Source organism: Cnephaeus nilssonii, assembly GCF_951640355.1.
Source record: "Cnephaeus nilssonii genome assembly, chromosome: 5".
Classification (NCBI taxonomy): Eukaryota; Metazoa; Chordata; class Mammalia; order Chiroptera; family Vespertilionidae; genus Cnephaeus; species Cnephaeus nilssonii.
This window is the reverse complement of record NC_137076.1, coordinates 37,084,477-37,111,241: the sequence shown is the minus strand read 5'-3', so window position 1 is coordinate 37,111,241 and position 26,765 is coordinate 37,084,477. Positions and strand designations below refer to the sequence as shown.

The 26,765-nt window shown below is 39.2% G+C and overlaps 1 pseudogene across 1 annotated transcript in view; it reads left to right on the top strand.

Annotated features, from left to right (window-relative positions):
* Nucleotides 1–25,520, top strand: part of LOC307099027 (mitochondrial intermembrane space import and assembly protein 40-like) — a 96,240-nt pseudogene extending 70,720 nt beyond the window's left edge. The window contains exon 2 of the transcript in view: nt 25,066–25,520. The product of the transcript in view is annotated as a mitochondrial intermembrane space import and assembly protein 40-like (transcript). The remainder of the gene's footprint in view (nt 1–25,065) is intronic.
* The last annotated feature ends 1,245 nt before the right edge of the window (nt 25,521–26,765 follow it).

Genomic DNA, 26,765 nt, shown 5'->3' with positions numbered 1-26,765 from the left:
CTCATCCTTTTCATGTCATGGGCATAATGCAGTAACGTAGATTACACTGTCTGAGGAGTGATTTAAATTGCGGTTTTATTGGTCTGCAATGTGATTGTCAAAGTACAACTCCTTTCTTTTACTAGTATGAATACATATCGGCAGTTGGCACAGAAATGTTGTTTTTGCTATAATGGCCTGATAAAGATCAGGTATTAGTATTTAAGGTTTTGTTTTAAAGTCAAGTTGAATTTCTTAGCCATTAATTTTATCTGGTATGTGGCAAGCCCGAGTGGTATAGTCGAGTGATAACCGCTCCTTCTTTGAATATAAACAGCACAGCGTGGCTTTGGCAGCGTTTCAACAGTGGAAGACTTATCTGCTTGTAAAGTTCTCCTTCACGTACATGGTTACTCCATTTATTTTTTTTTCCTTAGTATAGAGAGCACTGTGGAATGGGGGGGGGGGGGGAAGCAAGAGTAAACTTTAGGAGATTACATATATATGTGTGTAATCTTGCATTATTTTCCAATAATAACTTGACTCTCTAAATTACACCACATAAAAATATGAGGCTTTGAAAATGTAAAATACGGATATTTATTTGCTTGAAACTAACCTGTAATAATATAAGCCATATATTTTATTACTTCATATTTTTATAAGGAGGACATAGTCTTCAGGGTTTATGGTCATCCCAACTTATCAAATATTCACAAAATCAGGTCTGAGTTATTACTCCTTTGGCCATGAATGCCCATAATACCCATGCACTGATTAAAATATGGCAATAGGATAAACTGGATGATTTTTTAATACATGTGCATGTGTGAAAATAATAGCAGAGAAATGAAAAATAGTTTTACCAAAAGATGAAAGAGGAAGAAAATTGAACCAATGTTAATTCTTCATACAGAAAGGGGGAAAGAAAATGCAAGCAAATATACTTCTAGATACCTGAATAAGATACCGCAGCTAGGATTTCCTGGTGAGCATTATACCTAAAACTGTTGTTTTCTCAGTTTTATTTAGTAACCAAACAACTAGTTTCTAAGTTTTCTTGATCTTTTGCCAACCTCCCAACACACATACCATGCAATCACTGAGTTATAAATGTCTCCTATGTGTCCCCAATCTCCCAAACCATATAAAAGATATTTTTCTTTCATCATTTCTTTCAAAGTGAGTATTTTCAGTCTTAAAAACCCATAAGGGGCCAAACTCCCAGAAAGAGAACTTCTAGGCCAAATACATCAAAATGGAAAGTCCTTTGCTCCTTTAAAACTTTGATTATGCTGCTGGTAGAAGGGAATGCATACTCAGAACTAAGAATCAGATGGGGAGGTCTATGCCCTTTTTCATGATAAATTGTTCCTGTTTCTTAAAGGGCCATAGTTATGGAAAAGTAGTAATGGTAATCCATGTTTACTTCTCCTATTAGTGGGTTTACATGCCTCATATTATAACTGACATATGAAATTGAATGGAGACAAGGAATGAAATTGAAATGAAGACAAAATATAGTTACCAAGTAGCTTTGGGGAGCTTTCATAACTATTTCAGGAGAACAGAATATTAGCAAGTTATTTCAGAATAATCAGTTGTGCATCAGTAGGTACAAAATCATTATAACAATATTTTTAAATAACTAATTTTGACTGATTACCTCTGTGAAAATGCATTGAGGAGTACAAGAAGTATAAGGCAGGTCCCTGAATTTGGGGAGACTGGACAGATAAAAATTTCCTGAAGACAGATTAATGCAGAAATAGATATCAATTCACTAAAGCATTCCATATCTGCTGAGTTCAGAGGAAGGGGAAATGACAGTGGGAATAGCCATGGATGGGAAGGAGTGAGGATCTATGCTGATCTTGAAGAGCCAGTAGGGCATAGACCAGTGGGAGTGAATAGGAGTGTCATCAGTGCATGAAGGAGGAGCAGCCGGCCCAGAAGCTGGAGTCCAAAGGTGTGCTTGATTCCAGAGGTTGGCTGACTACACTAACCCATATGACTGGATTCTTTCTGTCTGAGAGATACAAAGAGGTGTGAGGAAAAGAACGTATTCAAGAAGGAGAATTTGTATTTATTGACTATCTTCAAACCATCAGGCCTTATGCTAATTGCTTTACCCTTGATTCCATACCCCATAAATTTGCACTCTAGCAAAAGAAATTTAAAAAGCATACCAATAACTATGGTATGGTGTAAAAATGAGAGTTGTTATATGAGAGTTATAACGTTAGGGAATTCCCAAGCATAGAGACACTACTCTAACTAGGGGAAATCAAGGAAGGCTTCAGAGTGAAGAAGGTATGTTTGTCGAGACTTGAAACGTGTGTAGACTAAAGATGAAAAAAGAAAGATATACCAACAGAGGAAGATAGAGCCAGACTGTGGGCTTTCAATAGAACTTATTTTAGTTGTATTCTGTGGGCAGTGAGAGGCACTAGAGGTATAAAGCAGTGGAATAGAGGTTTTTAGGTTTTGAGGAAGGTAATTTGGTGCTGAGATACAAAATAAAATTGTGTGAGAGCCTTTGTCTCAGGCAAAGCAAAGGAGCAATTGACTGGAGGGAGAGAAGAGAGCTGAAGCTAAGTGGTGGCTGAGGAATGAGCTCCTGTGAATATGATGTCTAAAGAGCAGAACTTTGGTTCAGGCTCTGTCTAAAGGTCAATAACCACCGTGTGAATTTGGGCAAATCTTTGATTCTCTTTGACACTCAATCCTTTCATTTCTAAAGAGAGAAACGTAGATAAAACAATTTTTAGGTCTTTCAGTCTATCATTCTTATCTAATTATCATTCTAATCAACAATAGATTATGTTCTTGTTGATATTTCTGGAAAGAAAATTAAATATTTTTGATAGTGTAATGGTTTCTTTCTTAGATGCTAAAGAACCCTAAGTGAACCCTTTATTAAGTGATGGAGACTTCTAAGTAGTGAGTTATCCAGGAAATTGATCATTTCTACACAAATAGCCTTATTCCCTTTAATTTCTCCTAGTGTTTTTGATATGTTAAGGTCCACTAACATAAATAGTTCTTTTAAATTAATTAGGTTGAGAAAAAAAAAGTGTGCGCAAAGATGTAATCTACTAATCAATTTTAAATTATCAAACTTTATTGATAGTTTGATAATGTGGATGAATTTGTCACAAAAATTTAAAGCTCAAAAAATGTGAGAAGTTATCTAGCTCCAATCCAGTTGTAGGTTCAGAAAGTAAAGCCCTCAGAGGTTCCATTACTTATCAAAGTCACATTATCAGGGACAAAACAGGAACTTGATTTAAGATACCTCAATTATTGGACCAGTATACTTTGCTCTGGCCATGCTGTCTCTTCATGATATATCTAATTTAGATATATATCCTATATAATAAAAGGCTAATATGCAAATTGTCCCCTCGGGAGTTTGACTGCATGCTATGATGTGTGCTGACCACCAGAGGGTAGCACAGAACAAAGGAAGGCCCCAGCCAGCAGCTGGTAGCTGGGGGAAGGAAGGCCCCAATCGGCCCTGATCACCATCCAGACCTAGGAACCCTGTCTGGTGTATGTATATATATATACACACACACACACACACATACATACATATACACACACACACTAGAGGCCTGGTACATGAAATTCGTGTATCAGGGGGTGTCCCTCAGCCCAGCCTGCACCCTCTCCAATCTGAGACCCCACAGGGGATGTCCGACAGCCTTCTCACAATCCAGGACTGCTGGCTCACAACCGCTTGCCTGCCTGCCTGATTGCCCCTAACTGCTTCTGCCTGCCAGCCTGATCACCCCCTAACCACTCCCCTGCCAGCTTGATTGACACCTAACTGCTCCCCTGCCGGCCCGATTGCCCCCAACTGCCTCCCCTGCTGGCCCCACTGCCCCAACTGCCCTGCCCTGCCAGCCCGGTCACCCCCAACTGCCCTCCCCTGCAGGCCTGGTTCCCCCCCCCCCCAATTGCCCTCCCCTGCTGGCCTGGTCCCCCCCAACTGCCCTCCCCTGCAGACCTGGTCCCCTCCTAATTGCCCTCACCTGCCAGCCCAGTTGCCCCTAACTGCCTTCCCCTGCCAGCCCGGTTGCCCCTAACTACCCTCCCCTGCAGGCCTGGTCGCCCCCAACTGCCCTCCCTCCCCTGCAGGCCAGGTTGCCCCCAACTGCCCTCCCCTGCTGGCCATCTTGTGGTGGCCATCTTTGACCACATGGGGGCGGTCATCTTGTGTGAGGTTGTGAGGGTCAATTTGCATGTTAGCCTTTTATTATATAGGATATAAAAATATATATATATTAATATATAATATATAATATATATATATTAGATGCAGTTCATAAAACCAGGTAGAGTATTTATTTGGCTCTATCATTGGAGTAAATCTAAATTTATGTTATTCTGGAGAGACAACAGAATATCCTGGGATCTGGAACTCTAGATGGGTGGATTAGCATGCTGGTTCTGCCACATGCAACCTTAAGCATGTTATTTAACTTTAATTAAAATCAAGTTACTCATTAATAAATGGTGAAAATAATGTTGATCTTCCAAAGTTATTGTAAGACCAAAAAAGAAAATGCAGGTAAGATACCTAGTGTAATGTGTGGTAGCTTGTAGGTGTTCATTGCGTTTTCTTCCTTTTCTTCTCTCTCATTTCCTAATGAAGGAAGATATTCATTTACTCATTTAGTTCTCTTCTAAAATTGTGACACCTTAAATTATTTTACAAACTCTATAGCACATATAGTAAATGCTGTTATTGAATAATTACTTCTTCTGAACACACTATGCTCTGCTAAAGTACTCACCTAACTTACAAAATAGTATCCTACATAATAAAAAGGCAATATGCAAATTGCATCACTCCGCTACGCCCACGATTGGGCTGGCTGGAGGCGCGGGGGGCGGGACTCAGGGTGGCCGATTGGCTGGCGGTAGGAGCGGGGGGCGGGGACTCGCGAGTCCCTGACTCCCGCTCCTCCCACCGGCCGTTAGGCCAACGCTGCGGAAGGACCCATGGGGCCGGGGGAAGACGCTGGTGGTGGCCGATTGCGTGGCTGCTGGCAGCAGTTTTCCGCCAGCACCAGTTTTCCTCTGGCCACCCGCCGATCGGAGCGCCTCCCGGATCGGAGTTCCTCTCGAGGTAGCCGATCGCGCTGGCGGGTGGCCAGAGGAAAACTGGTGCTGGCGGAAAACTGCTGCCGGCAGCCAGGTGAAAGTCTATTGCACGAAACTTCGTGCAACGGGTTTCTAGTAATGATTATAATAATATTTACATAGTACTTTATGGTTTACAAAGAACTTTCACATGTACTGTATTGTACATTTGCCTCTACTGCATACCACTTTCTTATAACCAGCTCACAATTATTAGAAACAGTTCAAGAGGCCACAAATAACTTAGAGGAACATGGTCATTCTGAATTAAAAATGGAAAAGTAGTCATTATATTTAATACTTGTTGAGTACTTAGTAACTACCAAATTCTTTTTAAAAATTTGTTGTGCCCTAGCCAGTTTTGCTCAGTGGATAGAGCATCAGCCTGTGGACTGAAGGGTCCCAGGCTTGATCCCCAGTAGGGGGCGTGCAGGAGGCAGCCGATCAATGATTCTCTCTCATCATCATTGATGTTTCTATCTCTCTCTCTCCCTCTCCCTTCTTCTCTGAAATCAATAAAAAATATATTTTAAACAATTTGTTGCAGTTTTAATGGGATATAATTGACATACAACACCGTATAAATTTAAAGTGTACAGCATAATGGTTTGTGTTACATTATATTATAAAATGATTTTGACCATAAGTTTAGTTAGCATCCATTATCTCATTATAGATACAATAAAAAGAAAAGGCAAAAAAAAAATTTCTGTGTGACAAGAACTCTTAGGATATATTCTCTTAACAACTTTCATATACTAGTACATCACATATAAATATTAACTATAGTCACTATGTTGTACATTATACCCCTAGTACTTATTTATCTTATCACTGGAGGTTTGTATATTTTGACTACCTCTAATTCTCCTTCCTCCAGCCCATCCCACCTCTGGTAACAATAAATTTTATCTCTTTCTCTGAGTTTGTTGTTTTGTTTGTTTGTTTTTATATCCCACAGTGTTTGTCTTTCTCTATATGATTTACTTCACTTAGCATAACGGCCTCAAGTTCCATTGTATTGTCACAAATTGCTGGGTTTTCTTGTGTATGTGTGCTTTTTTATGGCTGAATAATATTTCATGGAATATATACCACAACCTGTTTATAATTCACCTATTGGACACTTACATTGTTTCTATATCTTGGCTATTATAAATTATGTCTCTAATTAACATAATTAGGGTGCATATATCTTTCAACATAGTCTTTTATTTCCTTTTGATATATTTCCAGAAGTGGGATTGCTTGGACCATGTGTTAATCCTATTTTTAATTTTTTGAGGGATCTCCATACTGTTTCCATACTGGCTGTACTAGTTTACAATCCCACCAGCAGTGTATGAGGGTTCCCTTTTCTCCACATCCTCGCCAGCATGTATTATCTCTTGCCTGAATGACGGTGGCCATTCTAACAGGAGCCACCTAATTCTTTGGGTTTATTATTCTCGTTTACATTTCAAGCATTTGGTCAAGGTCAGTGTTCTTAATCCCACTCTGTAAATATTCTTTAGAAATGGTTAAGTAACTCAACCAAGACCACACAATGGTGGAGTAGATATGAAAACCCAGTGCTACCTGAGTCCAAATTAAAATTGTCTAACCACTGTATTAAACTGCTACCCCACTCACAACAAGAAATGCCTGTACTTCATGGAGCTTCAGGAAGAAACAGCAGTAATTTCCCAAGTCGATGAATGTATGTTATCACCAAAGATATGTTTAATTAGCATTGACTTTATCCCCTTCAGCTTCTATTCCAACAACCAGAATCTGGGGTACTAAGACTGAAAATAAGAAAAGCATTGTTCCATGATCTCAATCTTTAAAAAAAGAAAAAAGAAAATCAGCTTGAAAAAATGTACACTGTGAGAAATGTAATCTCTGATCAAATAGATAAAGGCATTAGAGTGAAAAATGAAATTGTTAAGTTGACATGAAGGGAATTGAAAAGGATCAGCGATGGATGGAAGTGGAAATGAACTCGATCTGTCTGCTAGGCTGCTATTTGTTCACTCAGGGCTGCTGGTGCAGACTGTGAAGTCAAAGGTGAACTGTGAATTCCACAGAGACGACTCAGTCCCACATGTGGAAATAAAATTCCAAGAAAGATACAAAAAATTGCTTTGATAGATTCGAAGGGATATTAGCCAGTCACCCTAACTATAGAGAAAAGAAGACTGTGTTTGAGAATTGCATATCTGGCACCCTCTTCGGGATTCTTCCTGGAGATCAGTAGGTCATGGGGGGAAGAAGGGACACAAGAAAGGCGCATCTTCCCAACAGGACCCCATTACTCTCTTGCTGTAAACAGTTTATTCCTGGGCCTACAAAAGACCACAGTTATTCTTAACATTTAAAACATAAACTTGGAATTAAAAGAGAAGAAATGTGTGCAAGCTCATTGAAAATAAACGCATTTGAATTTTACAGCGAAGAGCTCTATCCTAATTGTTCCCTGAAGAGAATGTTCATCAATTCACTCTCTCTTGAGGAGATAGTCACTGTCTGCTCCATTAAGTTATCATCCTGAAGCAGGGAATTTATCATAATTTATTCTAGGATATTCTAAATTTACCCTGTTGATTACCACTGTGTAAACAATGTCTGCTGTGAGCTGGGGTTGCATGATTGAGGGTTGGAACTGGCTCTGGTTTGGAGTTGCCATTTGCTGAAGAGCTTCATGGTCATTATATCAGTACAAACTCCAGAGACGTCTCACAAGGGGTTCAGTGGTTATGGAAAAAAAATGAGGCTCTTCCTCTATGTTATGGTAATGGGCCACTTACTGAAATATCTCTCTTCAGAGAGGCAAGTCCAAATGGCATAAGGTTAAAGAGCATTAGAAAGTGGTGTGTGCATGTACAACAACATGGCTTTTCTCATCAAAAAACAAAACAAAACATAAAACTTGGCTATTCTAGAGGTCAGCATTAAAAAGAATTCTTAAGAAAAGTATCTTCAACATCAATACACAAAACTCAGTCTGGGTAAGTTTTTTCATAATGATAGTAGAAGCTATCCAAATTGGAAAGAAGGGTTTATTTTTTTTTTTAATTTGCTATATTCCTCTTAACAAAAATATATAAGAACTAGAGGCCTGATGCATGAAATTTGTGCAAGAGTAGGCCTTCCTTCCCCCGGCTGCTGGCACCGGCTTCCCCCTGGCACCCAGGACCTGGCTTCATCCAGAAGGTCATCCAGAAGGACATCTGGTCTAATTAGCATATTATGCTTTTATTATTATAGATTATTGATATGGACTGAAGACACGGAGTACTTATTAAAATTAGTGACATCTGGCTATTTCACAGATTGCTCAGAATGCTTCTACCATTTTCCCCAAAAAAACTTTCTCTTGCTCTAGTTCCAACCATATGTGTGTGGTAACATGATTATTCTCAACCCCTCAGCCTACAGCATTTATGAGGACTTGGTTTTCATCATTCAATTTTACCTTTAAGGTTGTCCTTACCTATCTTTCTGAGTAGAGAAAATTAAAGTAAAATCTTTTTTGAATATTTTTGTCTCTGCTACAAACGTTCCTCCTTCTCTTTTCTCTTTTCTTCCCCTGAGAAAGGTGCTGTTACTTTTTTTCCTACAGATATTTGTGTCAGACTAAAAGTCCAATATCCAAAGCTTCTTTCTAGATGACAATAATATACAGTTGGAAGAAAATGTCACAAAACAAAGAAAGTCTATCTCATATTTTCTTCAGTACAGCTTTCTCCTTTCTCTTTGGCTCAGCTCAAATCCAATCCAGGCTTCATCCTCATGTCTCTGTTAATGCTATTTCATTTCTATTTTCAGTAACACAGTTGCTTCATCGAACCTCTTTTTAATGAAATTGATAGTTGGCAAATATCTCTAACACTTGTACCAGTACCTGTTCTAGCTAATCCATGAACTTCTAAGTGTCCTATTCACAGCCCCATTCGTTGGATAATGGTCACAGAAAAATGTCATTCCTCTTGCTGTATTATCTCTACCAGGCTATTTGGACAAAGGACTGGCTTACCCAAAGGGCTGCTCTCAAGAAACTAGATATAAGAAGGGTCACCTGGCCCTAGCCGGTTTGAGCGTCGGCCTGTGGACTAAAGGGTCCCAGGTTCGATTCCGGTCAAGGGCACATGCCAGGTTGCAGCTCGATCCCCAGTGCAGGAGGCAATCAATCAATGGTTCTCATCATTGATGTTTCTATTTCTCTCTCCCTCTCCCTTCCTCTCTGAAATCAATAAAAAATATTAAAAAAAAAAGAAGAAGAAGAAAAAGAAGAAGGGTCACCTGCCTTTGCAACATCTTCATGAGATAATCTACCCAATTTGATAGGACAGGCTAATCCAATCACACCACTTTATGACATCTAATATGGGGTTTTAGACATTGCTCATAATCCTCCCACCCTTTTTTTTTTTTTCTACATTCTTGACCATATCTTCATGGTAACAGTTATTTTCAGTGTCTTCAGGTTTTGGCATTCACGAGGACTTGATTTTTGCCACACAATTTTACCTTTAAGTTTATTCTTTCCCATCAAAATTTCTTTTTCAGTTTTGTCTTTCAGAGTGTGGAAATATAATTTAAAACCTTATTTGAAGATTTTTGTCTCTGCTCACTTAGGTTACTTGATTCTCCTTGTTCTCTATTCTTCCTCTGGGAAAGCCCCTGGTTATGGGGGAGTATGTGGAAGATCCACATAGAAGAAACTAAGACTGGAAGATCCACATAGAAGAAACTAAGACTGGAAGATCCACATAGAAGAAACTAAGAGATGGTAGCAGAAAGCTACAGGTACCCTCTTGGGCAAAAGACACAAATGACAAAGTCAGGGGAGCTGCTATTGCAGCTAAATTAGACCTGTAATTATGGCAACATTAAAATTTTAAATAATAATCATAAAATAATGTTAGAATTATTCTAACTTTACAAGGCCTACAATCTAGAGTCACTTTAAAGCTTCTGACACATCTCTATCTTTCCATGCTCCCCATGTATCTTTACCAAAAAATCATATTTATTTGAAACTTTAAAGGACCTCAGGATTGCCTTTTAGCCTCATTGAAAGATTGGTCCTTGAGTATGTTTATCTTCTACCTTTTTTCTGACTGTAGCATAGTTTCACCCTGTTACAGATGATACATGAATTCTATTTCAGAGGAGAAGGTATAAATCCTCATGGCATAAAGTAGACTAGGAAAGAGGCTCACACATACCTCCTGGGAGATCAGCAGGCATGATATTACTGATTTATCTATAAAATATAGAGGGTTAATAGTGAACTTATCTCCATAATTAGTACTTAAGAATATATTCATTCCTTTCTAGATGTTTTACAGAAATTAATCCAGTATTATATTTTTGTGGGATATAGTTTTGCTCAATTCATTAAATGAGCTTGAGTTAGAAGGAGCAAACAGAACATGACTTTATTCTTACCAGTTACATAAAATTTTCAGTAAGTTTCAGCTATTAAAAAGTCCAGCCATTCAAAAAGTCAATATAATGACTAGTAATTCAAATAATATGCTTGACAGAGAAAACGTGACTAACAGAAGTATTGGATTTGTGACGTTTAGTTCAAAATATTGAAATGTACATATGACATTTATAAATATTTCTCACTAAATAAGCATCTAGTGAAAGTATATAAGAATTCCTGGTCAGGACACATGCTAGGGTTGGGGGCTCAATCCCGTGTGGGTTGTGCAACAGGCAGCTGATCAATGATTCTCTCTCATCATTGATGTTTCTATCTCTCTCTCCCTCTCCCTTCCTCTATGAAATCAATTTTAAAATATATTTAAAATTATATTTGTTATGTAAATTATAATAAAATAAATAATAATTATATTTTTATTTTCTGATATTTTTCTATATATTCTGGCATGTATGTGGATACTGGCAAATAAAATCAGTGAATAATTCCTCAGCCCTTTCCACTGCAAGACAAGAAAAATTATTATTGTACGATATTTCTATGCTTGCTTTCTATACTTTGATAGAAGTATGAAAATATAAAATTAATGAACCTTTAAGTGAAATGATCATACTTACCATGCGGAAGAATTTTTTAAATAGTAGAAATAAATCTGCTGTGTAGGGTTTTTTTGTTTGTTTTGTGTGTGTATGTGTGTTTTCTTGTAGGTGGAATAGAGAGAAGTTTTGTTTTAATGAGAATTATTTTTTTTATAAATACATATTTGTTCCATTTGCAGTGACAATCTTAAAATGAGAGATGGAGTCTTAAGTGTAAGCTCTGACAGGTAAGAAGATAGCAAATTCACTTTGGCCTTCAAAAAGGAGGGAGACTGATCATTTTAGAGACAGAGACATGCAACGTACAATCAAAACATAAAAATAAAAACAGCTATAGGAGACAGTGAGGGAACAAATGGGGAAATTTAAATACACACTTGGGGGGAAAGATGCAAGGAGTAGACAGCATCTTTGTTACTGAAGTGCCCGCGGCATTCTGGGAGACTTTCCTTACAGAGCCGAGGTTTCTTTGCAGTGCCTCAAGGGTTAACGGCAGAGAGAGACCTAAGGGATGCTCAGAGGGTGTGTCTTTTCTGGAGAACACCCAGAGCATCACACCAGGCCCCTTTGCTCCACCAGCACCGCTCAGCCTGCACACATGATACCCAAGAATCTAGTCATGATTTTCTCCACTAGAGGACCCTGAAAACTAACACAGTCCAGCTGCCCACCCTGCCAGTGAGTGGTGGTGCTGAAATGTGAATTCTGGTTGTCTGCCTCCAGGTAGGTAAACAACCTGGAGAGTTCAGAAATGGAACCAGGTGTGCATGGAAGCATCGCTTGTTACACACAGCTTTCAGGTAACAAATCATTAGAGCAATGATGCTGCTGAACTATTTTCTTTCAGCTGAAAAAATGAAATGAAAGTCTCTCACACCACAGACAACAATAAAATCTAGGTTATGAATTCATAAATGTGAAAACGCAAAGCTCACATTTTTAAAGATAATATGAAAAATCTCTTTATGACACATCTAGATAGGAAAGAATTGTTAAGACGCACACACTAAAGAAAGACTGGTAATTTTTTTTTAACTTCTATGTTAAAAAGCCTTGAGAACCATTATCTGCTGCTTTCAAAAAATCTTTCCCCAAACAACTGCCTACAATTAAGCATTTTTTTAGCTTTCCAAAGACATTCTCAATAGTGTAACTATCATCCTAAGATGCTGCCTGTTAAAAAATGTGATGCTTTCACTTCTGATAAAGTTCAGTGATAAATCAAATACCTGTACCATGAACATACACTAATATCTTTCAGAGTGTGCATTTACTCTGAAATCCTGAAGATCAAAACAGAGGGACAGAGCGGGAAGAAGAAAGATGGTTGGAATAAAATCCATCAACTACTATTTTTGCCTTTCTTTCTTTTTCCATGTCTGTGTTGTCTCCTTGAGAAACCCAGGATGAGATCACTCCTCACATACGTTCCTATTTACTGGTCGGCTTTTGGTGGGTTTAACTGTTTCTAAGTAATTAACCGGAATCCTGTGGGGATACTGAAGGATGTCAGGCCTGTCAGTCAGAGTAGCCATGTGGGAGGTCTTAAAGGACCACGGCAATGTGGTGGAGCTTTACTTTTTTTTTTTTTTTTTTACCTTTTTACAAAAGACTTTTGGATCCTCTTTAAAAATCAAACTGCAGTCTGACTGCACGATTTCTGGTCCTGTCTGGAACTGCCATCCAGGGAGGGGATTTCACACTGTGAAACATCTTGATCATTTGCAAGGTCTTACAATAAGGTGCACGCATAGGTCAAACGTGGCACTTGACCACACACAAACACACACACACACACACACACACACACACACACACGCACCTAGAAGTGTGCCTCCGTCTATATTAATCATTGTATACCTTTACTTTTTAAAGTTTGAATATCATGGGAGTAATTGAGATCTTGCTCCCCAGCATATGTTGTTAGTTTGGTTCAAATAAACTCATAAACATTTAATAAAATAAAATCTGTCATGTTTTCCTAAGCTACACAGGAAGTGGGAATTGCATGACTATTGCCTGGCCAGTGAGGGACTTGCAGTGAATTACGTCCATCTAATTGATGTAGAGGAGGTATTTCAGCTATAGAATGTTATCTCAGTATCTTCAATCAGTCTTCACAGTTATATTTTCCAAAGGCAGTAGCATAACTAGGAGTTCCAGCATCTGACAAGGACCTCAAGTAGCATTGGCACTTGCAGGGAATAAAGTTTTATTTGCCATAGTTTTTTGAACAACTAATATGCATGGCTGGGATCTTTTTGGAGGGAGGGAGCAGTCTTAAAATAAGGGGTAAATAAAAAGAAAGAAGCTAATGAGAATTTAACATTCTTTTTTATCAGTAATTCCAATTCAATATATGAAAATAAGATAAATAAGGTTTGTTGTAAAGACCTGAGGTGTTTTTTCTTTCTTTCTTTCTTTCTTTCTTTCTTTCTTTCTTTCTTTCTTTCTTTCTTTCTTTCTTTCTTTCTGTTAATCCTCACCTGAGGAAATTTTTCCATTAATTTTTAGAGAGAGTGGAAGGGAGGGGGAGAGACAGAGAGAAACATCAACGTGAGAAACATCAGTTGGTTGCCTCCTGCATGCGCCCTGACCAGGGCGAGGGATCGAGCCTGCAACCAAGGTACGTGTCCTTGACCAGAATCAAACCAGGACCCTTCAGTCCGTGGACCAATGCTCTATCCAAACCGGCTAAGGCAAGACTTGAGTTTTGAAGAATAACAGAGACAGAAAAATGGTTGGCGGTTTTTGAGAAATAGAAGAAAGTGTTGGGGAAAGTTTGATAAACTCACTGGGCAAGGAGTGGGCAGAAAGAGAATCTAGTTATATTTCAGGCCACAGAATACCAAACAAGAGTATAAATGAAGAGGAGAGAAGAGAGTTAAGGGCATCAACGCACAGACTGTCCTAATTTAGTGCACAACGTGCACAGCCCTGCTAGAACATCACAGTGCCTCTCAGGTGCCCAGGGACGGATCCGTCCCCAGAAATACTTTTCACATTTCATTGCCCCTGCCCAAGAGTAAATGGAGGAAAGGGGTTTCGAAACCAATCTCCCCAGAAAAACAGAAAGGAGTATTCTCTACTTCTAAAGGTGTCTCACGGGGGAAAAAAATTAAGTTAAATTCACCTTAAAGATTTAAGGAAAGAAAATGCATTTATTAGTTGAGCAGAAATTCTACTCAGCACACTTATTTGGCAGACCTGGAGCAATTACTGGCTGCTGCGAAGGTTTCCGCTGCAGATGCAAGAAAAAGGGTCCCCACACTCTCTGCCTGACTGCGGCAGCCAAGATGGAATGGGGGATACAGGAAAAAACATGGAGTTTTTGCAACTCAGCAATAACTTTGTAAACAGTGAAGAGCCTGTTTTACCCCAAAGGGGAATAAAGTGTGAGTTTACAAGAGAAGTGTTGGAAAAGAATTCCCCTACACCATTGCCTTCTGACTGATTCCATTTTAAAAGGCTTAAGGGTTAAAACTAATTAAAGGCAAGCCAGTGATTCTTTTTTTTAAAGCTCTAATCCAAAAAAAGAAGTAGTCTCTGTGGGACGGCCACCACGCTGCCATCATGGACACAGCCATGTGCAACCTACCAAGCCAGCCAGTCACCGAGGTGCTGGGCAGGACCGGCGCCCAGGGACAGTGCATTCAGGCACCTGTGGAGTTTATGGACCACACAAGCGCTCCATCATCTGCTACCTGAGAGGCCCGGGTGCGCGAGGGCCGAGTGCACACCCTGTTGGAGTCAGAGCGAGGGGCTCTGAGGCTGCGCTGTATTTCTGGGTCCTGAATGTCTGCGTGGGCCACTTGGCCCATGGGGATGATATTCAGTTGTTAACAAAGCATTTGTATTGTAAAAAGATACAGAAAGAAAGAAAAGAAAATGCCCCATTCTATATCAATGAGAAAAACAATTTGGTAGGTTTTATTTCTGTAAATATGAACAAATATGTCCCTATGTTGACATGTTGCCATATCTAATGGTTATTGGTTATTAAGGTTGTAGTTAGATAGATAGATAGATATAGAGATAGATAAGTGATTGATAGATAGATATAGAGATAAAAATATATCAAACGATGTACAAAGAATGAAAAACTGAATGGTGACTAGGTAAAACACCTGAAACTAATATAATTAAAAAAATTTTAAAAAATTTTAAAAACAGAAAACAAATATTTGCAAATCTGGAGTAACATCTTCTCTATACATTGGTTGCGGGCACATCCCCGGTGGGGGGTGTGCAGGAGGCAGCTGGTCAATGTATCTCTCTCATCGATGTTTCTAGCTCTCTATCCCTCTCCCTTTCTCTCTGTGAAAAATCAATAAAATATATTTTTAAAAAAAAAACCTGAGCTATTACCTTCTCACTACATTTTCAACTGCTATGTTATCAAAAATTAATTCAATGGACACTGTCATGGTCTTAAATAAATTTGTCCATTATAAATGCAATAATATATTCTTAAACTAAAATATATTTATGTCTACTAAGGTAGAGAACAATTCCTTTATAACATGCTACTAGTTGTGTTTTCTAGATGTGTATAAAATAATGACAGACCAAGTAAAATGTGTTTATCTATCTTGCTAAAAAATATATTTTTTCTTCCATTTTGAACAACCACCAAAAAATGACATGTTTACTTTAAAACACAATCTATGCATAACTTTTTAGAAACACTAACATGTGTATTAATCACCTCAAGATAATAGGATGTTTTCAGTGAGTATCAAAATATGAACAATAAGTAAATTCTCCATTGACTCCCCAATAATGGCTTTGATTTTTAAAATTCTGTTCAACTTTTAGACCAATACTCTGCCAGATAATAAAATGAGCATTAAATAAAATACATTTTCAAAGTACAAGGTTTGACAGAAAATATTTTTAATGAATAGGAGATGGGTCAGTATAAAAAGTAGATAGTTACCTCACAATTCAAGCAAAAACACCTGATAGATGCTTCCTTAAATGCTGGTAGAAATCTACAATTTGGGTGGCTAATTTTTTTGTTGTTTGGAAGAAGACCACAGTAGGATGAGAAAATAATCTTCAAACATCCCAGTTTATATTTGGTGGCAAAATAATTTGTGCTTTAATAAAAAAAAAATTTAAAAGAAAGTAATTATTTGAACTCAAAGTATTATTTTTCTTCTTAAATTGTTTTCACTTAAATGTTAAGATTTTCCTCTTCTAAGAAGTCAAATGAAGAGCAAATACAGCTGTTTTTCCTTTGAACATGGAAATGGCTTTTACAGTAGTTATAAGTTTGATTATGTCCAGAGACAGACTCTCCCAAGGGAAGATTTATCAACCAAGTCAGCATCAAGTACAAATATTCACAAACAGTGGGTGAAACAGTTGTTTATCAATAATATGGGATGACAGCTGCTCTGCCCCCTGGAGTGCAGGAGGGGGAGCAGGAGATCTTAAGTCTCATCTCTTTCCTTGTATACTTAGCATATTTAGCTCTGGGGTTCATTTATTATGCTAATCAAAAGAGAACTGGGGAAGATACAGAGAACACACTGATTATACTCAAAATGGCTAAGAGTCACTGAAGGAAGAAAGTGGGGCAACAGAATCAGGCAGGGAAGTGAGAAAAAAGAGACAAAATAGTATGGATCCTGTTGGGGTAGGGGTTGAGAAAATTTGCAAAGTGCAGGAAGGATATGAAGGAAAACTACCCTGCATGCAGGAGGTTGAGAATGAGGAAGAAGAATTTAAACTATGTTGCTATGTTTTGTATGTGTAACCCACTTTGGAAATTTCTTGAGATGCTTAGCTTTTCACTTACTTACATATTGGACTATGATTTCTCTGGCTGAGACCCCTGCCGAGACTGTCCTCAGGCTAAGTTTAACCAGCCTTTCACCTCTTCCAAAGTGTCACTGGTCCATTCTCTTCCCCCATGTTAGTCAGCCTCCCATTCTGGGCAAAATTTTATCCTCCAAAAAGGATAAAATGTGACTATATTTGGCAATAGGATCTTCATTGAAAATCAATCTTCCACATACTAAATAACATGGCATCTATATTATGTATTTGCATATACACATATACTATCTATTATACTTGAGGATAAATGAGGTCATTAGGGTGGCCCCAAACCAATATGACCGGTGTCATTGTAAGAAGAGATTAGGACACAGACATAGAGGGAAGACCATGTGAAGATACTAGAAAAACACAGCTATCTATAAGCCAAAAACAGAAGCTTCAGAACCTGCCAACACCTTGATCTTGGACTTTTAGCCTCTAGTTCTTAAGTAAATAAATTTCTGTGTTTAAGCCAACCATTCTGTGGTGCTTTGCTCTAGCAGCTCTAGCAGACTAAAACAGCCCCATTAAAGTCTATTCTTCTTTGCTCCAGTCTTTTCAGTTTTACCCTCTTCTTTCTCTTTCTCTTCTCTACTGCCCCAAATATCCAAGGTTCTCTATACTAGTGCTTCTCACAGACTACATTTGAGATATCTGAACTCAAATGAAGGCCAGTTGCCAAGATGAGGCAGAACCTGATGTAGGACTATGAAGTTGTCAGGAAGGATCTGGGTGCTAGAAGGACAGGAGGAGGTGCTGGGCATTGAGTTCACTCAAGAGAATCATTTCTGGGCCTGAGGAGGAGGATGGGATAAAGTACTTATGACATGGAACAGTGTTTCAGCTCTGAAGTGATAAAAAGAGAAACAGTGTCATTAAGTGAGCAATCCTTTGTGCTAGACTACTGAGTTAAATGCTCTACGGGTTCTATGATATGTAACCAGCCTTAGTGACCCTAGGGAATAGGTATTAGTATTATCCTCAACTTACTAATGAAGAACTTAAGTGCAGAGAGGTTAAGTATCTTGCTCAAGGTCTTATAGGAAAGGAATGGTCAAACCATACATCAACCCTGATCCCCCTTCCTCTAGGTTCTGAGCCCATTCTCATCACACTAATACCCCAAGGTTCTAAGACAGATGAACTAAGAACAGTGAAATTCCTGACTAATAAACATGGGAAACCAAGGCCCGGTGCTGGTGTTGTTACTCATCCAGGCCAGAGAATGAAGGCAAGCAGAAAGTGCAAAGAGGAAAAAGGCAGAGGAAATTACACTGAAGACCTAACCTACCATCTGGAAATTGGTCGAACTAACTCCCATCAAACCACTCTTATTCTTCCTATCTTTCTTCTGTTCTCCATCCAAATAAAGGACTTAGGTCTGATTCCACACACATGTGAACATACTTATTTGATTCTAAGCTAGTAAATGATTCCCTTTTCTTGCAACACTGGCTGCCCCATCCCCACCCAACTATATATTTAACACATCCTAGGAATATTCCCACTACGAAGCCGCAAGCTGACCACATGGTTGCCTTCATCCATAGAAAAACTTTCAACTTGCACAAATGTGTTTGTTCACCTGCTGACTCATAACACCTGCTGATATCTAGACATGTGTGAGGCATCTGATGGGAATGGCACTTTTTACCAGGCAAAATGTGCCCTCATAAAACACAAAAATTGTAGTGAGTTAAGCTTTGGAATGTGTTTAAGAGTTATTAGGACCATGACATTTCATATCCCAAGAAACTCTTCAGCAAACTTGGATGCTTGCCTTTATGGCTAAAATTTAAGGCAAATTCAAACAAAAGAGAGTTCAGACAAGAGAATACGCACAGTAGAACACAACTTTACAACATTGCCTGATTTTGCGTATTTGAGCCCTAATTATTCACTAACTGCTTTTGTTCTGCTCCACTTCCTGTAAACCAATGTTGATTAAATACACTTTCTGTGTATGTGAATAGGGTTTTGCAAGATGTTTATGAATTCAAAGACTTTACTGGGGATTAAAAGCCCCTGCTCTAGACACTCCACTTGTAGGATTCATAAATCAAATGGCTGAACCTTCCCTACATCTTCCAGATGCAGCTACAAATATTTTCAGTTGGCACAAAAGCAAAAATGAGACACTCACATCCAGGTTTTAAATGCTAACATTAAAGCTATTGTGCATATGAGTTCGAAATATGTTTAAAAACTAGAATTTTAGCCTCTCCCATTTTAATTTTCCTCTTTTGTAATATAATTTGAAACCATAATGGTCTTAGGTTAAGCAACCAAGGAGAAAATAGCTTTCTTACAGGTTTGTTGCATTTTTTAGGATTTAAAGTATGAATTTTGTTTTTCATCATCACTTATGTAGATGAGATATCATATAAGTAATTTCCAATCATATTACTCTATTGATGATTGTTTCAATTATAAAAAGAATATTATTTTGTACACTTAACAGCATGGCTGCTAGTGTACTTACTATTCTCTACAAAGTCCCACTGAAATTACTTTTTTCTACTTTGTTGATTAAAACTTTGGTGCCATAAATAAATTTATATTTATTGTACCAATTAAAATTGTAAATTAATTTCATAACCTTAATGTTTAGTTTTAACATTATTGAAAATCAATCTTCCACATACTAAATAACTACCATTATCAATATAACATGGCATCTATATTATGTATTTGCATATACACATATACATATCTATTATACTATTTCTTACGTATAATCCTATATAATAAAAGGCTAATATGCAAATTGACCGAATGGCAAAATGACCAGTCGCTATGACATGCATTGACCATCAAAGCCCCTTGGTGGTCAGCGAGATCCAACAGGGGGGAACACTGCTTAGCCAGAAGCTGGGCTCATGGCTAGCGAGTGCAGTGGCGGTGGCAGGAGCCGCTTCTGCCTCTGCTGCAGTGCTAAGGATGTCCAACTGCTGGCTTAGGCCCACTCCCCTGTGGTCTCCCGGACCGCGAGAGGGCACAGGCCGAGCTGAGGGACCCACTCCCCAGTCACAAATTTTGTGGACTGTGTCTCTAAGTCCTATATAATAAAAGCCTAATATACTAAGTGTCCGACCATTGGTTCAACTGTTTGACCAGTCGCTATGATGCGCACTGACCACCAGGGGGCAGACGCTCCAACCGGTAGGTTAGCTTGCTGCTGGGATCCGGCTGAATTAGACTGGGCAAGATGGGCTGGACATGCCCTGGAGCCAACCTCCTGCAGTCCCTCCCTGGCCTCTAAAATATTTCTTCTAATTAATTTTCTTTCAATGTGTACAAATCCATGTACCAGGCCTATAGTAGTAAGTATAATCCTACATAATAAAAGCCTAATATGCTAAGTGTCCAGTCGTCCGATCGTCTGTTCAACCAATCAAAGCGTAATATGCTAATGATATGCTAAGGCTGCTCAACCACTCGTTATGATATGCACTGACCATCAGGGGACAGATGCTCTGACTGGTAGGTTAGCTTACTGCTGGGGTCCACCCAATCGGGACTGAGCAAGATGGGCTGGACACACCCTGGAATCCTCCCGCATCCCTCCCCGGCCTCGATCGTGCACCGGTGGGGTCCCTCGGCCTGGCCTGCACCCTCTTGCAATCTGGGACCCCTTGGGGGATGTCAAAGAGCCAGATTTCGGCCCGATCCTGCAGGCCAGACCGAGGGACCCCACTAGTGCACGAATTAGTGCACCAGACCTCTAGTATAATATATTAAACATGTAAATGACTCCTTTAGTTCTTGAATACTTTATTTCTGATTTTGTCATTCTTTATTTTTTATTAACTCTTGAGTAAATTATTTCTGGTTTTGTCATTTTTAGTAGCAGGTTTTATACCAAAATGGTTTTTATGCTTTGTAGCCATTAATTATGACAATTATACCAATTCATAGATTAACCACAGTAAGTAGAAACATGCATCTTTATGGAATAAAGCAAACATGATTAATTTTATCACAACTTTTTTACTCCTGATATTAACCATTTCAACCCTTTTGCACAACGTTTTAGTACATGTGTTGAAAAAGAGTATCATATCATCCTTATTTCATAAAAAAAATTACAGTGTTTAGAGGAATTTCCAAATTGATAAAAATGAATTCAAAGAAGGGACAACTTCTATGGCTTTGTACTTCAAGCTAAAGTGAATATGTCCAAAAAAAAAAAAAAAGGGGGGGGGCTGAAACCGGTTTGGCTCAGTGGATAGAGCTACGGTCTGCGGACTGGTGGGTCCCAGGTTCGATTCCGGTCAAGGGCATGTACATTGGTTGCGGGCACATCCCCAGTAGGGGGTGTGCAGGAGGCAGCTGGTCGATGTTTCTAGCTCTCTATCCCTCTCCCTTCCTCTGTAAAAAATCAATAAAATATATTTTTTTAAAAAAAGGGTTATTTTGGTCAAGCAGTTTCAGTACATCAAACTTGCTAATAGTGGTTTCTTATTGTTCTTTTATATTTCATGTATAAGCTGGCATCATAATTCTCTTTCATCTGCCTTTGCAAAAAAATAAAATATGATCTGATCTGTAAATGAAGTATAGATATGGAGCTGGTATAAATTTTAACCACAAAAATAAGAGTGTAAAAGTGTAACTATTGTAGTAATCATAATAGTTTTACCCTCATCTACCAGTCACTTTTAAGAAATCCAATTTGTTATTTTTTTCAATCATCTCAGGTTTGATTTTGAACTAATTGAGAATAGCCTCCCTGCCACTTTTTTCTTCCTGCGATGGGTGTTAAACTCTAGGTGGCTTAAGCCATGGCTACCTTTACGGTAGACAGAAGAGACCCGCTACCTCTAAGGTGTCATAGGCCCCTGTTCTGTGTTGACATTCTCTTTTATTTGCCCCATCTGACCATCACACAGGTCCCCTTAATATTGGCACTTGCTAAGATGTAACTGTGACTCGTCCAGTTTCCAGCAAGATAATCACTCCTAGTCCTCAACTGGCTTGTCTTCCATCTGCAGAAAAATCCCCAAAGCTCAATCTCACCCTCTGTGCTTTCCTCCCTCCTTAATTCTTCATGCCTTCATTCTGTGACCTAATCTTGGGTGGGCAGATGCTTTCCTAGGTAACCTTGGAACTATGGGAAACTAAGCAGGCAACTCTACCCTCTCATGTGCAAGTCACCAAGTGAAGAAATGGTGCAGGGCCTTGGCAGTGAGGCTCTCTCATCCTGTCTTTACCTGAAGAGTGAGGGGCAAGGCCTCTCTCCTCTTTAGTCCATAAGCCTCCAAGGGAGTTCCATCACATTATGCCCTGGACACACTGCCAAGGGTCGAGGGTGGTCAATTGGTTTCAGTATTATTTTTCAGTGCATCTAACTTGCTAAATCCTATTTGAATTCTTCTCTTACCTTCCACCCCAACATTGTCTAAGAGGTAAAAAAATGTACTTGGATTTAATTCCTAAGAGCTTTTATTTTTAATACCCAAACCCAAGTTTCCAAATATACAAATGGAGTGTTGGGTTGCAAGAATCTCTTCCAAAACTCACAAAGATTGTGAAGGGAGATTCTTTACATTTTGGAGGAGTGGAGGGAGTCATGGGAGCCAAGACACATGGATCCAGTAAATGTAAGAAAAAAAATTATCTCTGTCAACAACTCAAAATGATTATACTGCTATAGCTATCTTCCATGATTAAAAAATTAATAAATATTAAGAGAGATGAGTGAGTTCACATGTCACTTAAGTATATTTAAAGCTTTGAAAGATGTGAAAATTTTCTTCTATGAGTAGTTCTTCGATTTTTTTGACTTTTCTAATTGTGACTTATGAACATTAGTGCAACCAAGCTTTTACATCTTTATCCAATATATATGTCTTGTTTGTGATTTACTCAGAAATAAAAGTATTTCAGAATGGCCAAAGTAATTAAAAATTATCAGGTCAAATTTTATCCCCCTTTTAAAGCCCCTTTTAAAAAACAAAATTTAGCCAGGCCAGTGTGCTCAGTGGTTGAGCGTCAACCTATGACCCAGGGGATCGTGGTTCAATTCCCAGTCAGGGTACATGCCTAGGTTTTGGGCTCGATCCCATGCAGGAGGCAGCTGATCGATGATTCTCTCTCATCATTGATATTTCTCTCTCTCTCTCCCTCTCCCTTCTTTTCTGAAATAAATAAAAATATATTTAAAATATAGTTAAAAAACAAAATTTACATTATATAATATATACTCATCTCAGAGTGGAACATGCAGATATATTTCTATTATAAATAATGGGGATTTTTGTTTTCCCCATCCTATATAATAAAAGGCTAATATGCAAATTGACTGAACAGCGGAATGACCCATCACTATGATGTGCACTGACCCACAGGGGGGCGGCACTCAGCCAGAAGCCAGGCATTGGTGAGAGCAGTGGCGGTGGTGGGAGCCTCTCCTGCCTCCACAGCAGTGCTAAGGATGTCCAACTGAAGGCTTAGGCCCACTCCCCCAGGGAAGCAGGCCTAAGCCATCAGTCAGACATCTCCCAAGGGCTCCCAGACTGAGAGGGCACAGTCCGGGCTGAGGGACAACCCCCCCCCCACCCCGAGTGCACGAATTTTGTGCACCAGGCCTCTAGTTTTATTATAATTACCAGTGCCGTGCCTACAAATGTCACAATGATCCACCAAATTGCTTTAAAAGTTCATTAAAAATCCAGTCAAACCAAATGTCAGTCAAAACCAGCTCCCATTTCAGTAAGCGTTAGTTCAGTTGAAATGTCAAATACATAAAAATGTATGTGTTTTTGCTTTTATACAGCATCATGTACTTATTTTTCAGTAGGGTATGTTGGCTTGATATCAGTGCAGAGAGTAAGGTTTGGGGAATGTGTTATATAATATGCCAAGTTCTAAGTCTTACCCAGTAATCTCATTTTTAGATGCTGCTTCTTAGGTCTTTCATTAGCCACACTTTCACATTTTAAAAATGGGGTGGGTATGCAAAGAAAACGAAAGGAAAAAAAGAAGAAAAGAAATTGGAAAGAAAAGGATTTTTATATAGTTCCTGATACATTGGGTCATCACAATTAATTATTTTCATATCTTTTATTTTTAAAGTTTGTCCTTCTTTTCTTCTACACCTCCCTATAGGATTGCTTCTAAATCTTCGAAAGAAGGGGTGACAGAGAGCGTCTAGGATTCCAGAAAGGGATAGTACAAACTGCCGACAAACCACAAGCCAAAGAAAAAAGTTGCTAATAGTATTCATCATAGTAGAACACTAAAACGTTTACTAAAAATGTAATTGTTTACTTGTAGGATATGTTAAATGTCTCAGTGCTCAGAAATATTCCAGAGCAGATATAACTTACTATGCAATAAAGGAGCTTCCATGGAAAATCTGGCTGAATTCTCATTTAAACTTGTACAAGATAAATCCTACCATTAAATGTTTCAAAAAATGTCTCTTAATTCCCCAAATAATGTAGTTATTATTTTTGTTATGGACTATTGATCCTTTTATACTTTTTGGACAGTAATAGCAGAGACCAGGTTGATCTTTCTGTTCTTCTAAGTACATCAATGATGCTCTCTCTGCTCTATCTAGGCAACACATACATGGCAATCACCCACTAAAGTACCAATCAATTCTTCAGGAGGATATGATCATGTAAAGTCATCAGGAAATGTAAAGAGAATGAGACATGAATGACCACTGTACTGGAGAAACTGAATAAAGGACAGCAGAGAGAAAGTTTTACATGAGCTCACAAGTGGAACACACAAATTTTTCCTGAAAGGCGTCAAGCTAATTTTACAACGAAGTGCCAGTTCAGCGGGGCCTCCAGTTTGGTCAGAATGTGATCGAATAGAGCAAAGCAGGCCCTGCCGGCACAGGAACTGAGAGGAAGGGAGAGTGAATGTGAAATTACTTATCTGGAAAATGCAAAATGCCCTCAATCATAATCCTCAAGTGCTCACAGACCCTGCAAATCTTGTGGCAAGGGAAGTCCTTTGTAAAATGCACGTTAAGTGTGTGAGCGCTGGACATCAATCATCTAAAATAATCGATAAACTACCCGAGAAGAGGTCTCGGCTTGAACCAAGGCGAGGTCTGAGCGCTGGGCTGCAGCCACGGCCTACTGCGGGCAGGAAGGGAAGGATCGAAACATATTTGTGACCAAAGAAGACCATGAAACTCCAAGCAATGCAGAGCTGGTGACTGACGATCCCAGGGATTCATATGAGGAGCATGGATTGATCCTGCAGAATGGAGACATTAACTGGAACTGCCCATGCCTTGCGGGAATGGCTAGTGGCCCCTGTGGGGAACAATTCGAGTCAGCCTTTTCCTGCTTCCACTACAGCACGGAGGGTCTAAAGGGATCTGACTGTGTAGACCAGTTCCGGGCCATGCAGGAATGCATGGGGAAGTACCCGGACCTCTATCCCCAAGATGAGGAAGAGGAGGAGGAAGAGGAAGAGAAGAAGTCTGCAGAAAGTTTAGAGAAGGCCGCTCCTACTGAGGCCACGCAACCAAAGAAGGGAAGGGATCAAGCTAATGAAGGCCATGCTGCAGCGCTGGCTCCAGGCCTTCCACTCAGAGTGATAGGAACCTCTTGCAGATGCCTTTCGGTCACTCTCCAAGAAATCTTTCCCTCTATTGTTCCATGCACTGTAATGTACAGAATAACTTACTTTGATAATCAGGGGTTTGGGCCCCTTGACATATACACTGAAAAACATGGGGTTGCCCTGACCGGTTTGGCTCAGTGGATAGAGAGTTGGCCTGCGGACTCAAGGGTCCCAGGTTCATTCCAGTCAAGGGCATGTACCTTGGTTGCAGGCACATCCCCAGTTGGGGGGAGTGCAGGAGGCAGCTGATCGACAATGTTTCTAACTCTCTCTCCCTCTCCCTTCCTCTCTTTAAAAAATCAATAAAACATATTTAAAAACAAAAAACAGAAAACATGGGGTTGTATGTCTGTGTATCTCACATAACTCTACCAGTGACTGTGGCTGCCGCTTTCGAATTCTCCTTTGAGGATACTTCTAAGTTTGCCACTTTGAAATAATGCTGCTGAATACTCTCAGCAACCAAAAATCATTATCTAGGTGTGTCTCTTGTGAGTGAGCTGATTTATTCTGATTCATTATCTCCGTTTTAGTAGATTTTATACCGGTTTGGGAAATGAAATAGAAACAAAAACATCTTCCTTTAAAAATGCTGGCATGGGGCCCTTCCTAATACAAGAGGACAGATAATCAGATAGTTATTTCTCCAAAAACCATCATGACCTTGAGTATATGAGGTACTATGCTTCATATCTGATACATTTTGGTTTCCATTTTTTAACATTTCTTTAATGATTGAGGTATTAGATATGTGTCCTTATCCCCCCATTGCCCCTCAACCACACACTCATGCCCTCACCCCCCTGGTGTCTGTGTCCATTGGTTAGGCTTATATGCATGCATACAAGTCCTTTGGTTGATCTCTCCCCCGTTACCCCTGCCCTCCCCTAGCTTCCCTCTGATGGTCTGATCTATGCTTCTCTGTCTCTGGATCTGTTTTTGTTCATCAGTTTATGTTGTTCATTATATTCCATAAATGAGTGAGATAATATGATATTTATCTTTCTCTAACTGGCTTATCTTGCTTAGCATAACACTCTCCAGTTCCATCCATGCTGTTGCAAATGGTAAAAGTTCCTTCTTTTTTACCACAGCATAGTATTCCATTGTGTAGATGTACCACAGATTTTCAATCCACTCATCTGCTGATGGGCACTCAGGCTGTTTCCAAA